Raw genomic sequence first — 12,830 nt, 5'->3', positions numbered from 1 at the left:
GTGAGCATCACTTTGGCATCAAAATGACAGATGATCCTTCTCCATGTGTGAAGCATGCTGGAGTTAGCGGGCTATGTACCAGGGCTATAAAAACTTGGAAATGTCAACGGCATTTCCAAGCATCTGCTCGCTCTAGCCCCACATTTCTGGGCAACAGCAAAAATTCTCCAGGATGATACATTCAAGCCCCAGTCTTCCAGCATAAACTGTCAGGAGAAATTTTAAATTTACATCAAAGAAATTAGGTGAATCATCCTCCTCTCTCCTGTTACTGCTCCACGGGGGTCTCCAGGATGAAATGAAATTGTGGTTACATTTCCAAATGGGTTATAAACCCAATACAACTCTCCTAGGAGACTCACAACTTATGCTTCCTGGTTCCCTGATACACTGCTGCATCTCTAAAGTTACTCTGTATACATTCAGTGTAGCAGGGAGCCTTGGGGAAAAAAGCAAAAATAAAGGAGGAGAATGCTGTTGATGGATGGTTGAGAGTTTAGTGGACCTTATTAAACACATATGCGTGCACACACACCCACACACACACATACAAACACACACAGACTCTCCAACCCAGCGTCACCATTTCCTGAATCATTCTGTCCCATTATATGCTGATATAATGGCATAGTAGTATATAGCTAAATAACAGCTCTCCACCTCTGACAGTAAATTTACACCCTGTGAAGCCTTCTTTATTTTTGTGACTACTGAGTTTTCAATGGGTCTTCCCTTCACAGCTTTCAAAGATGGGAGTTTATTGGTAGTGATAATCCTAAATCTAACTAGACTTTGTAACCAAAGTTTTTGAGTAGATACTTATGTTAGCCAGAGGAGAATTTCCAACTGGAGTCAGAATCACTTCCTTTTGATAAGACCTACTCCTTGCCTCGTGCCAGAAACAATGGCAGGAACCCCCCAAATGGCTCCCAAGTGACGGCCTCTGTCATGTCCTGGTTCAGCGTCCAGGGAATTACCTAGATACACATAGCTGTCTCTAGCTATTTTTAGAAAACAGACAATAACCACAACATAAACTACACTAAGCGTGGCATGTCACCGAGATGATTGCTAATTTAGAAACACACATTTAAATAGACATTCATTTTCTCCTACTGTTTCCAGGCAGAGGACCAGGAAGAAATTAATTGCCTAGGAGAAGAAAGAGCGTAAGTAAAATAAAATCATAAAATCAAGCTTCTCTTTTAGAAAATAACCACATATGAATTTTGAAAAACACTTTTAGGTTGCCCAGTTAACTGACTACTCAGTTTCCTCTGCAGTTGTCTGAAACTGCAGTCAAGACACAAAACACACTTTTCCAGTCATGATGGTACACTTCCCTGGCTGTTCCTGTGATGTATGCACTCCTCTACTCATCATGAAGTTTTTGATTAATGTGCAGTTAATCTTTCTTCTTGCTAATAGACTAAAATATTTCTCATCAAGGAAAAAATGATCAGACTACTGATACAAGTGGTTTTTGAGAAGTCCATTTATAATGCAACACCTTCAGCAAAAATTCTCTATTTCAAAAAAAGAAGAAAAACTAAAATTGATATCTTTAGTCTTTAACAACTCTCTCCCACTCCTTCTCTTGGAGCAGGGGCCTCTGGTTGGCAAAAGTGGAGAGAGGAGGGTGGGAAAGAAAGCAAAGTAGAGTTTATAGGGGACGCCAAAGGGGCCATACTCCATATTTTTTGTTGTTTAATCACTAAGTCATGCCCGACTCTTCTGTGACCCCATGGGCTGTAGCCAGGCTCTTCTGTCGATGGGATGTCCCAGGCAAGAATACTGGATGGCAAGAATACCATTTCCTTCTCCAGGGGAATCTTCCTGACCCAAGGATCAAATCTGCATCTCCTGCATTGGCTGACAGATTCTTTACCACTGAGCTACCAGGGAAACCATGCTCCATATTAGGCCCTGGATTAACTCATGTATCACTTAATTCCCATAGCAGCCTTTCAGAACAGGTATCATAATCCTGATTCTACTATTGAGAAAACTGAGCTTCATTTACTCATGTTGAGTACCCCGAGGTCATGCAGCTAGCACGTGGTGAGAGTTGGCGTCAAAGCGGTATTCCTCTAATGGTAAACGCCACGCTATTGCCATCCCATACATGGTATTGTGCATTCACAGCTTGAGCATTTAAAAAAAGCATGTCATTAAAGATGTTAATGTGAGACTAACTCCTATAAAAATATACAATGTTTTCTGGTTAGCTGAATTAAGGGTGTAAGATATTCATACAGATATTAAAACAGAAAATAATGTTCAGGGCTAATCTTTCCATGAGATCTTTAAAGCCCCAAAGACATAGAGGTCATCAGTCAGAGGATCAGAAGTGTTTTACTCACAGGACCAATGCTGACACTTAAATAGATACCTTGAAAACCCATTGTTTATGTCCACTTCAATCCACGGTAAGGAGTAATCACTAATTCTGGGTCAGATAATACAAGCAGCAATAATTCTTGATGTGAATGCCAAAATTGGGGGCCAAGTCTATGAGGGATGTAGGCTGACAGTGGCCAATCTATCCTTGAGGAGAGCATGAAACCCTGAGAGGACGACAGATGTACGGAAATGACACAGCACTGACAATCAGGCGGTATGAATTCTAATCCTTATTTGCCATAAGACTTTAGACAATTCATTTAACCTCTCTTGGCTTTGTTTCCTCATCTCTTAAATAAGGGTCTTATATCAACTGTCTTTAAGGTTTCCTGCAGATGGTTTTATGCTTTGAAGTCTGTGTTTGACAAAGTGGAACTAGGAAAGAGTTCAGAGTTGGGGCACAGAGAAGGCTGTGCTGAAGTTCAGATTTGCAGCACAGCAAACAGCAAAGACAGAACTTCAAAGTCTCATTGTTCCAGGCCAAGAGATCAAAGCAAAGAAGCCAAAACCAAGGCAAAAGCTAGCATTACAGTGACAGGATACCAGCAGTAAGAAGGATATAAGGAACAATTTGCTAAAGTTTTATCCCAAGCTTTCTTTCCTCACAAACTTAAAAATTAATCCTTAATGAGGGCTAATGTTAGGATGGCAGGTGGAAGTAACAGGCATATCTAGTTAGAATGAGAAGTAGTCTCAAAGAAACGTTTCTAATTCCTTCATATTGACACACTACTTTTATTGTCTCTAAATACAATTATGAGGGTGATTTCCAAGCATTTGGTATCAGTCTCAGCTCTGCAATCCCCATTTTCTTAAAGGAACAGAACTAAGGAAATCAATAAACCACAGAGACATTTTAATAAATCCTTCTAATAAAGGAATTTGGGTCCTTAGGTTTTTCCTTGAGGGAGATTGGTTTAACTGACTTAGAGTAGTAGCAGCTTGATTTATGAAGAATTTTTTTTTAATCTACACTGCATTTTAAATCACTTTTGTTAAGAACCACCATCTCACTTACCCAGCTTTAAACAACAGAGCCCAGCCAAGTGGTATAGAATGTGGATTTATTCATTTTACAATTGCATGATTTGTTGAGGAAGAAGAGTAGATAATTTGGGAATTTCTTTGGGTTTGCTAACTACCTTCAAAGTTACAGGACAGAGTTCTTTGACTATGAGAAGAAATTTGTGCACACATACATAAAATATGTATTAATATATATTAACAATAAATATATTTAATATTTTAAAATATAACTATATAACTAATTTATTATTAAATTCTATATACTATAATATGAATTATGTTAATATAATACATTATGTATGTGTGTGTGTGCTTTGACTTTTATGTCTAAAAGCAAAACAAGGAATTCTAGGTTAATAAGCATAGTTCACAAATAAATATATACAAAAATGAACTTTGTAGCACTCATTTTGATAGAGAGTAGTAGTTAATAACCCAAATATTAATTAAGTATAAATTGGTAATGAATAAAACACTGTCCAATCTTACAGCAAATACTATTTAGCTGTTGAAAATATAGACATGAATTTGGATGTCTGGACTTGCACAAACAACCAAACTACAAGATTAAGTGACTGAAATATTGCAACACATGCATGTGTTCCCATGTTGGTATATACATAAGAAATTTAGAACGGTATGTATCATCATGTTAATAGTTCTTTCTGGAGATGCCTGTTCAGTTGCTTCAGTCGTGTCCAACTCTTTGTGACCCTATGGACTGTAGCCCTCCAGGTTCCTCTGTCCATGGAATTCTCCAGGCAAGAATACTGGAGTGGGTTGCCATGCCCTCTTCCAGGGAATCTTCCTGACCCAGGGATTGAACCCATGCCTCTTAAGTCTCCTGCATCAGGAGGTGGGTTCTTTACCACTAGAGCCATCTGGGAAGCTCTATGAGGATGGAGCTTTATTTTCTATATGATACATTTTCTGTTACATGCAAATTAATTACAACTTCATATTACTATTCTAATCAGAAAAAAAAATTGAAAGGAAAAAAAAGGTGCAAGAAGGCTACCCATACACTTGAACTTCCCAGGTGGCAGAGTGGTAAAGAAGCCACCTGCCAAGGCAAGAGACACCAGAGATGCTGGTTCTACCCATGGGTTGGGAAGGTCCTTTGGAGAAATAAACAACAACCCATTCCAGTATTCTTGCCTGAAAAATTTCAGGGACAGAGAAACCTGGTGAGTTACAGTCCATGGGGTCATAAAGAGTTAGACGTGACTGAGCATGAACACACTACTCTTCACTACTATAGTGGCTACTCATAGAGGTATATGCTTCTTGACGTCTTAGTCTAAGTTAAGTACTAGAGAAGAGTTTGGCAGCATGCTATTTGTCTCATTTCAGAGGACTGATTATTTTTTAAATTTTTATATAAGGTATCTAACATATAGAACAGTCTTATGGACTCTGTGGGAGAGGGAGAGGGTAGGAAGATTTGGGAGAATGGCATTGAAACATGTAAAATATCATGTATGAAACGAGATGCCAGTCCAGGTTCGATGCACGATACTGGATGCTTGGGGCTAGTGCACTGGGAAGACCCAGAGGGATGGTATGGGGAGGGAGGAGGGAGGAGGGTTCAGGATGGGGAACACATGTATACCTGTGGTGGATTCATTTTGATATTTGGCAAAACTAATACAATTATGTAAAGTTTAAAAATAAAATAAAATTTTTTGAAAAGGCATTAAAAACTATTAAAAAAAAAAAAAAACCTATTTGAACACATTCCCTTAGAGGGGAGTTAAGCTAGAGAACTATGATTGATAAAATCTTACAGGTGATTAAACTTCAGCAGTACCAAATATTTCAGGACTTATAACTCAAACCAAACCCCAATTTTTCAATCCATTAATGAATACAAACAGAGGGATGGAGGAGATGTTAGAAACATATACGCCCATTCAAAATGAGGTTGAACTTGAACAACTATTTGACATAGAGTTTCCAGATCAATTGATATAGTTACCTAGAACTGTGCAAGCTGTTTCACCTCATAAGCTATTGCCAGTTTTATTGCTTTAAACATATTCCACAAATGATCAAGAGGAACAGTGCATTAAGAGTCTGGCCTGAAAGCCAGGAGACCTGAACTCTAGACCCAACTCCACCAGGGATAAGCCAGTTGTGTGATGATGACCAATCCACTTTCCCTTCCCTCTCTGGTCTCAGTTTCCTTGTAAGTATTACACTGCCTTTTGTCTACATTATCTTCCACTGAGTCTATTTCACATCACAATGAGTCTGAACTGCCTACCTTGCTGATTGCTGTATCTTGAGCATTGAAAATGTTGTTTGCTATATGGAAGATGCTTAACAAATACGTGTTTCAAAGGCAAATTCTTTAGTTGTGCACTATAAGGCTTTTTATGAATGACTTTTCTTTCAGCATAATTCGGAGTAAAAGGGAGGAACAGTGAATAAAGACCAGGCTCTATTTCTTGGACTAGAGAACTTCTTTACCTAAAAACCAAAACCAAACAAACTAAACCAAAAACCTATGGCAAAGCCAACATGCAGTCTCATTCTGCACCAGAAACCTCACTGCAAGCCCTGCAAAGTGTCTGATGAGAAGGTTATACAAACAAAGCCAAGCCTACTCGGAGTCTCACTCAGAGCTCCAATAATTGGACTCCCTCCTCTTTGCATTTCTTTTCTCATTTTTTTCCCGCTGTCGCTGAAACCTGCCCTATAAATCAGATTTAATTATCTATAAAATTTGGTGTAGAAAAGGATTTACTCATTAAAAATGTTCATCAACTTGCTACCCACGTTCCAGACTAATAGAAGCGGAAAAGGAACACCATGGAAACACCAGACGGGCTGGGGAGATAAGCGAGCTTTGAAATACCTGAACCTCAATTAAATAGCAAGTGCCAGTTTCTGTATTTGCCTTTTCAAATATCATATCAGGAATAAGTAAATGTCACCAAATCATCAGCCTGTTTTCCTCTCTTTTCTTTTTAGGTTACTTGCTGCAACAGGTTTTTTTTTAAAATGGGTTTTCTGAGTTAACCTCCTTCGCCTGTGTGTTCCCTAAGATAGCCTCTCTGGATTGTGTGTGTGTGTGTGTGTGTGTGTGTGTGTGTGTGTTTGCAAAATGTCATAATACTCACTACAGTCAAACACAAGGACTCATGTCTAGTCAAAGAGTGAAGAGCAGTTAATTAATGAGAGCTGAGGGAGGCAGTGAGGAAACATTGGAGAAAAACATTGCCAGTAGAAGATCAAAGGGGAAATGTCTCAGATCAGTTCATGATAAATCAACAGTCCTTAGAGGTAGTAGCCCTGGGACAGATGGTGCTGACTGCCAACTAACTTAGATTTCGTGTGGGTGGCCACGGCAGTGGCGGGGGAGGGGAGGGCCGGGGAGGGAGTGGTTTGTTAAGGTAGTTGAAGCAGGGCGTGTGGGAACTTGGAGAGAACGTTAGAGTGACTTTAACAAGGCAAAGCTCCTATCTCAAACTGCACATCGGTTTCCAAGAAACTCTCCATTTGTGAAAAGGCAGAGATCTAAAACTTTTTCTCCTTTTCTCGCACATGACAGGATTTTTGTCGTGACTTTCCTAAATCCTCCCTGAGCCAAGAAAGAAAGTGCCCACAGAAGTGGGAGGGAAAAGACACATGGAGGGCGACGAGGAAGCCTGCCTGCAGCAGCCAGCCTTCCCTTCTGGCCCCTCACTTCCTTCCAGAGAGAATGTCTTTCCTTGACAGGGCCTGCCTCCTGTCATTTCTTCCCAACACTCTGCCCAACCCTAGAAATCTGGATTTTCTTTTTAAAGAAAGATGTCTAGAGAGAAAAATAGACCAGGAACAGCCAACAGAAAATACATCACAGCTTGTTGATACAGTCCTGTCAGATATGTCAAGTGTCAGTGGTGAGGCTCACTTTTTACGTCTAAGGATTGGTTTCCTTTCATTTCACTTTGTATGTTCGTTGTGTTTGTCCCTAGTAGATGTCTTCTTTTGTTACCTGTCCCAACAATCTCTCGCTGAGTCATCCATTCTGTGATTTATCTAATCTCATGAACTCACCCTTGGAGAAGGAAATGGCAACCCACTCCAGTGTTCTTGCCTGGAGAATCCCATGGACGGAGAAGCCTGGTAGGATGCAGTCCATGGGGTCGCACAGAGTTGGACACGACTGAAGTGACTTAGCAGCAGCAGCAGCATGAACTCACCCAAACTGGCCCAAAATAAGTTTGGGGATGTTTTAGAAAAGCAGATTTGCTCCAATTGCTGTCTACTCACTAACAGGACAGGTCTATGCTCTCAACTCACATACAGTATTTGAATATTCATTATCTTGACAATAAAACTAGAAGATTCTACAGCCACTCCATCCAAACTGATTGTCTGACTGAGTAAGTGGGCTTGGTGTTGGCTCAGTTTTTGCCCCATGAGAACTGAAGTGAAAAAACAAAGGATGCTATAGCAATGACTTTTCTCTGTACACCACTGTTTTGGGAATACATTGCATACATAGCTCCACAAGATGATGAGAAACACATACACAGGAATCTTATTTTATTTATTTCATATCATTAATGCCTGGGGCTTTCCAGGTGGTGTTAGTGGTGCCAGTGCAGAAGATGTAAGGGACAAGCGTTCGATCCCTGGGTCAGGAAGATTCTCTAGAGGACTGCACAGCAACCCACTCCAGTACTCTTCCCTGAAAAGTCCCATGGACAGAGGAGCTTGGCAGGCTACAGTCCATAGGTTCACAAAGAGTCAGACATGAATGAGGCAACTTAGCATGCATGCATGCATCATTAATGCCTAAGAACCAGAGATCAAATTGCCAGCATCCATTGGATCATAGAAAAAGCAAAAGAGTTCCAGAAAAACATCTACTTCTATTTTATTGACTACGCCAAAGCCTTTGACTATGGATCACAGCAAACTATAGAAAATTCTTAAAGAGATGGGAATACCAGACCACCTGACCTGCCTCCTGAGAAATCTGTATGCAGGTCAAGAAGCAACAGTTAGAACCAGACATGGAACAACAGACTGGTTCCAAATAGGGAAAGGAGTACATCAAGGCTGTATATTGTCACCCTGCTTATTTAACTTACATGCAGAGTATATCATGTGAAGGGCCAGGCTGGATGAAGCATAAGCTGGAATCAAGTTTGAGAGGAGAAATACCAATAACCTCAGATATGCAGATGACACCACCCTAATGGCAGAAGGCAAAGAACTTAAGAGCCTCTTGATGAAAGTGAAAGAGAATAGTGAAAAAGTTGGCTTAAAACTCAATATTCAAGAAGCTAAGATCATGGCATCTGATCCCATCACTTCATGGCAAATAGATGGGGAAACAATGGAAACAGTGAGAGACTTTATTTTGGGGGGCTCCAGAATCACTGCAGATGGTGACAGCAGCCGTGAAATTAAAAGACACTTGCTCCTTGGAAGAAAAGCTATGACCAACCTAGACAGCATATTAAAACGCAGAGACATTACTTTGCCAACAAAGGTCCATCTAGTCAAAGCTATGGTTTTTCCAGTAGTCATGTATGGATGTGAGAGTTGAACTGTAAATAAAGCTGAGCACAGAAGAATTGATGCTTTTGAACTGTGGTGTTGGAGAAGACTCTTCAGAGTCCATTGGACTGCAAGGAGTTCAAACCAGTCAATCCTAAAGGAAATCCGTACTAAACATTCATTGGAAAGACTGATGCTGAAGCTGAAACTCTAGTACTTTGGCTACCTGATTCAAAGAACTGACTCACTGGAAAAAACCCTGATGCTGGGAAAGATCAAAGGCAGGATAAGGGGATGACAGAGGATGGTTGGATGGCATCACTGACTCAATGGACCTGAGTTTGAACAAGCTCCAGGAGTTGGTGATGGACAGGGAAGCCTGGCATGCTGCAGTCCATGGGGTCGCAAAGAGTCAGACATGACTGAGCAACAGAACTGAACAGAACATTTAGAAAGATTTTAATACTTTGAATAAATGAACAAATCACCTTTATGATGTAAGAGCTGTGGAACCATCTTGCTCAGATGCAAAAACTAAAACTTTAACATCCCCAGCCTTTTGGCCTTCTGGGTGCATCTCATTACTTAAAATGCAAGACACTATATGTGATGACTCTGCATATTTCATAAGCCCTCTGTTCTCCATTCTTTGCTGTCACTATTTTGTTGTTATCCTTTCTTCTGTTGCAAGTAGCCATAAGAAAGCAACTATTCAATTCACTGTGCTGTCAGTAAAGAGAATCTTTGGGTTTCATTCAGTCATGAGTATCTGCTAAACCTGAAAATTTGTGGCACTCAATTTTTGCTGACACTAAATATGAGTGCATGCACTGGGAGTAGGGTAGAGTAAAAAGTTGCAAATGAAAGAAAGGAGGAGGGTAAGATGATAAGAATCAACAAGAGTGAGGAAAGCCTTGCTGTTCGTTCAATCACTGTTTATCATTTATTTACTCTAGACCCAAACTGTGCTATTCTCTTGCAATGCAATGGTAAACAGAACACAATCCTTGTTCTCCGAGACTTAAAAATCTAGTGGGGGCCGTTGTTTGTGGAGAAGGGAGTGGCGACCCACACCAGTATTCTTTCCTGGAGAATTCCATGGACAGTGGAGCCTGGTGGGCTACAGACCATGAGGTCACAAAGACTCTGGACACCACTGAGTGACTAAAGCTTTCTCTTTTATTGTATGTAACCCACGTAGCCTTACTGATTCCACTACCCTGCAAATCATACCCTACAAGTCGTTATTAGACCCCAAACTTTCTCCTAGTGTTGAGGATAACTGGTAATAGATGAAATCTCCCAGAACTTGAGCGATGAGCTTGACTTTGTTATGCAGTGTTGAGCTCTAAGATTATTATTCCATGCTAATAGGCTTACTGCTACTGCCCAAGTGAATTCTGAACATGCTCCTTAGGAGTGGCAGAATCTGATGAAATCCAGCACAGGACCAGTTAAAAGCAGTTGGCAGCCATCATTGTCTTTCCAAATTATGCAAATATGACAGTTGGCCTTCATTGGCAGAGAAGACTGACACCTCCATCAAATGATTGAAGGAGTTTCAAAGCCCATCCTTTCCTAAAAATATCCACTTCAAATTATCGGATGTAAAATAAGCTACAAGGTTATATTGTACAGCATGGGGAATATCGTAAATATTTTATAATAACTATAGAGTATAATTTTCAAAAATTGTGAATCACTCCATTGTACACCTGTCACTTACATAATGTTGTACAGCAATGATATTTCAATATATATTCCCTTCAAACCAGCCACAAAATTCTTTTTAAATTTATTTTTCAGGTATAATTGATTTACAGTGTTGTGTTAATTTATGCTGTACAGCAAAGCGATTCAGTTATATGTATATACACATTGTTTTTCATCTTCTTCTCTGGTATGGTTTGTCACAGGATATTTTCTTCCCCAGGTGTCTCAGGGGTAAAGAATCCGCCTGCCAAGCAGGAGATGCGAGTTTGACCCCTGGGTCAGGAAGAGCCACTGGAGAAGGAAATGGCAACACACTCCAGTATTCTTGCCAGAAAACCCTATGGATAGAAGAGCCTGGTAGGCTACAGTATATAGAGTCTCAAAGAACTGGACGTGGCTTAGCAACTAAACAACAATAACAATTCTTTGTTTGGTTACTCTGGGTCTTCATTGTCGCCTGCGTGCTTTCTCTAGCTGTGGTTCACGGGCTTCTCATTATGGTGGCTTCTCTTGCTGAGGAGCACAGGCTCTAGGCGCATGGGCTCAGTAGTTGCAATACACTAGCTTAGTTGCTCCTCAGCATGTGGAATCTTCCCAGACCAGGGATCAAGTGCATGTCCCCTGCACTGACAGGCAGATTCTTATCCACTATACCACCAAGGAAGTCCTGTCATAGGATATTAAATATAGTTCCCTATGCTATACAGTAGGATCCCATTGTTTATCCATCCTATATGTAATAGTCTGCATCTGCTAATCCCAAACTCCCAATTTATCCTTCTCCCACCTACCTTCCCCCTTGCCAGCCACAAAATTCTTGATGCCCCTCCAGGAAAGGCACTTTGTCCATATTAAGTCATCAGATGCCTGGAAAGAAATTTCATGATCAGATTTTACCCATTATCAGGAATTAGCTTATTTAATTAACCCACTACCCTCTCTCCTCCTGACTTCCTACCTTCATCCCCACCCATTCCCACCTCAATTTTGCTCAAGGAGCTCCAAGCCCAAAACTGGGGATCGGAGTCTGGTGGCCATGATTAATCCTTAGTGGAAGAAGGACATCTGTTTATTTTAGAGTGCTTATATGTATCTCAGCGGGGAGTTTTACTTTGGTTCTGGGGATATTTAAAGAAAATGCAAACAAAGAATTGCTGAAAACAAATTTTCCCCATATCACAATTGCGTGAGCTCCCTCCCTGATCTGCATGTGATAGCTCTTCTCCTACTCAAATCTCAAGGCTGGTTCAGAGCTCTCTAGAATGTCTGCTACAGGCACAAAAGCCCCATTAGGATGCTTGACAATCTAACCCATGCAGTTTCTCTCTCACTAGCAGCTACACTAAGTGGCATCCAAACCTTGGTGATGAAGAGACATCTGCATACACACTGGTTTCGAAACATAAAGCACTGGAGGAGTTATGAGCTGTCAATCATTTCATCTGTTCTCAGTCCTGTGTTTATTCAGAAATAATTTTTGAGGCTGCAGGAAGTGTTGTTTCTAACTGATGAACGAGTTTGAACACTAAGAATGAAGAATGATTGATGTTCTTTGAGGTAGGCTGGGAAACTCTCCATCCACTAGAGGCAGCCACAGCTCAGGATGCTGATAAGGTTCTGACACAGAGAATGAGTGATGAGTGGTGTGTAATGTCTGCTGAAAATGAGAAGCCATGACAACAGTGTGAGGAGGAATCCTCTAAACACAAATCCTAGGGCTCCACGCAAGCAAGTTAATAGCTCTGATATCTGACTTGATCTATGGCAGAAACCCCTTGTCAGGATCACTTTTCCTCTTCTGTTGAAACAGACTGTAAAGGTAAAGACTCATTAATTGGTAATAAAATCCTCTTTGATTTACTGATTGGTTGGTAATTTGGGGATTTTCCAAATTTGGAATATGTAATTCAGTATATTTTCCAACTGGTTGTATGTTCCAATTTACTAGAGAAAAGGACAAGAACTTGTAGAATACTAAAACTATTAGAGTCTAGGAAATAAGGATCCTATCTTGGGATTCATACTGGGAAGAAAACAACACTGAGATATGGTCCAGCCAACTTTCCTGAGCCCTGGTCTCAGGATTCAGGATGCTGCTTTATTACAAACCCATCCTTTCTGACAACTACAGAATTCTTTTATTCATTGTCCATTGATAGCCCACTAGCTGGCTATCTCTGGCAATGCCT

This window comes from Bos javanicus, chromosome 3 (assembly GCF_032452875.1).
Source record: "Bos javanicus breed banteng chromosome 3, ARS-OSU_banteng_1.0, whole genome shotgun sequence".
NCBI classification, from domain to species: Eukaryota; Metazoa; Chordata; class Mammalia; order Artiodactyla; family Bovidae; genus Bos; species Bos javanicus.
The sequence above is the reverse complement of the archived record's forward strand: the minus strand, read 5'-3'. Positions refer to the sequence as shown.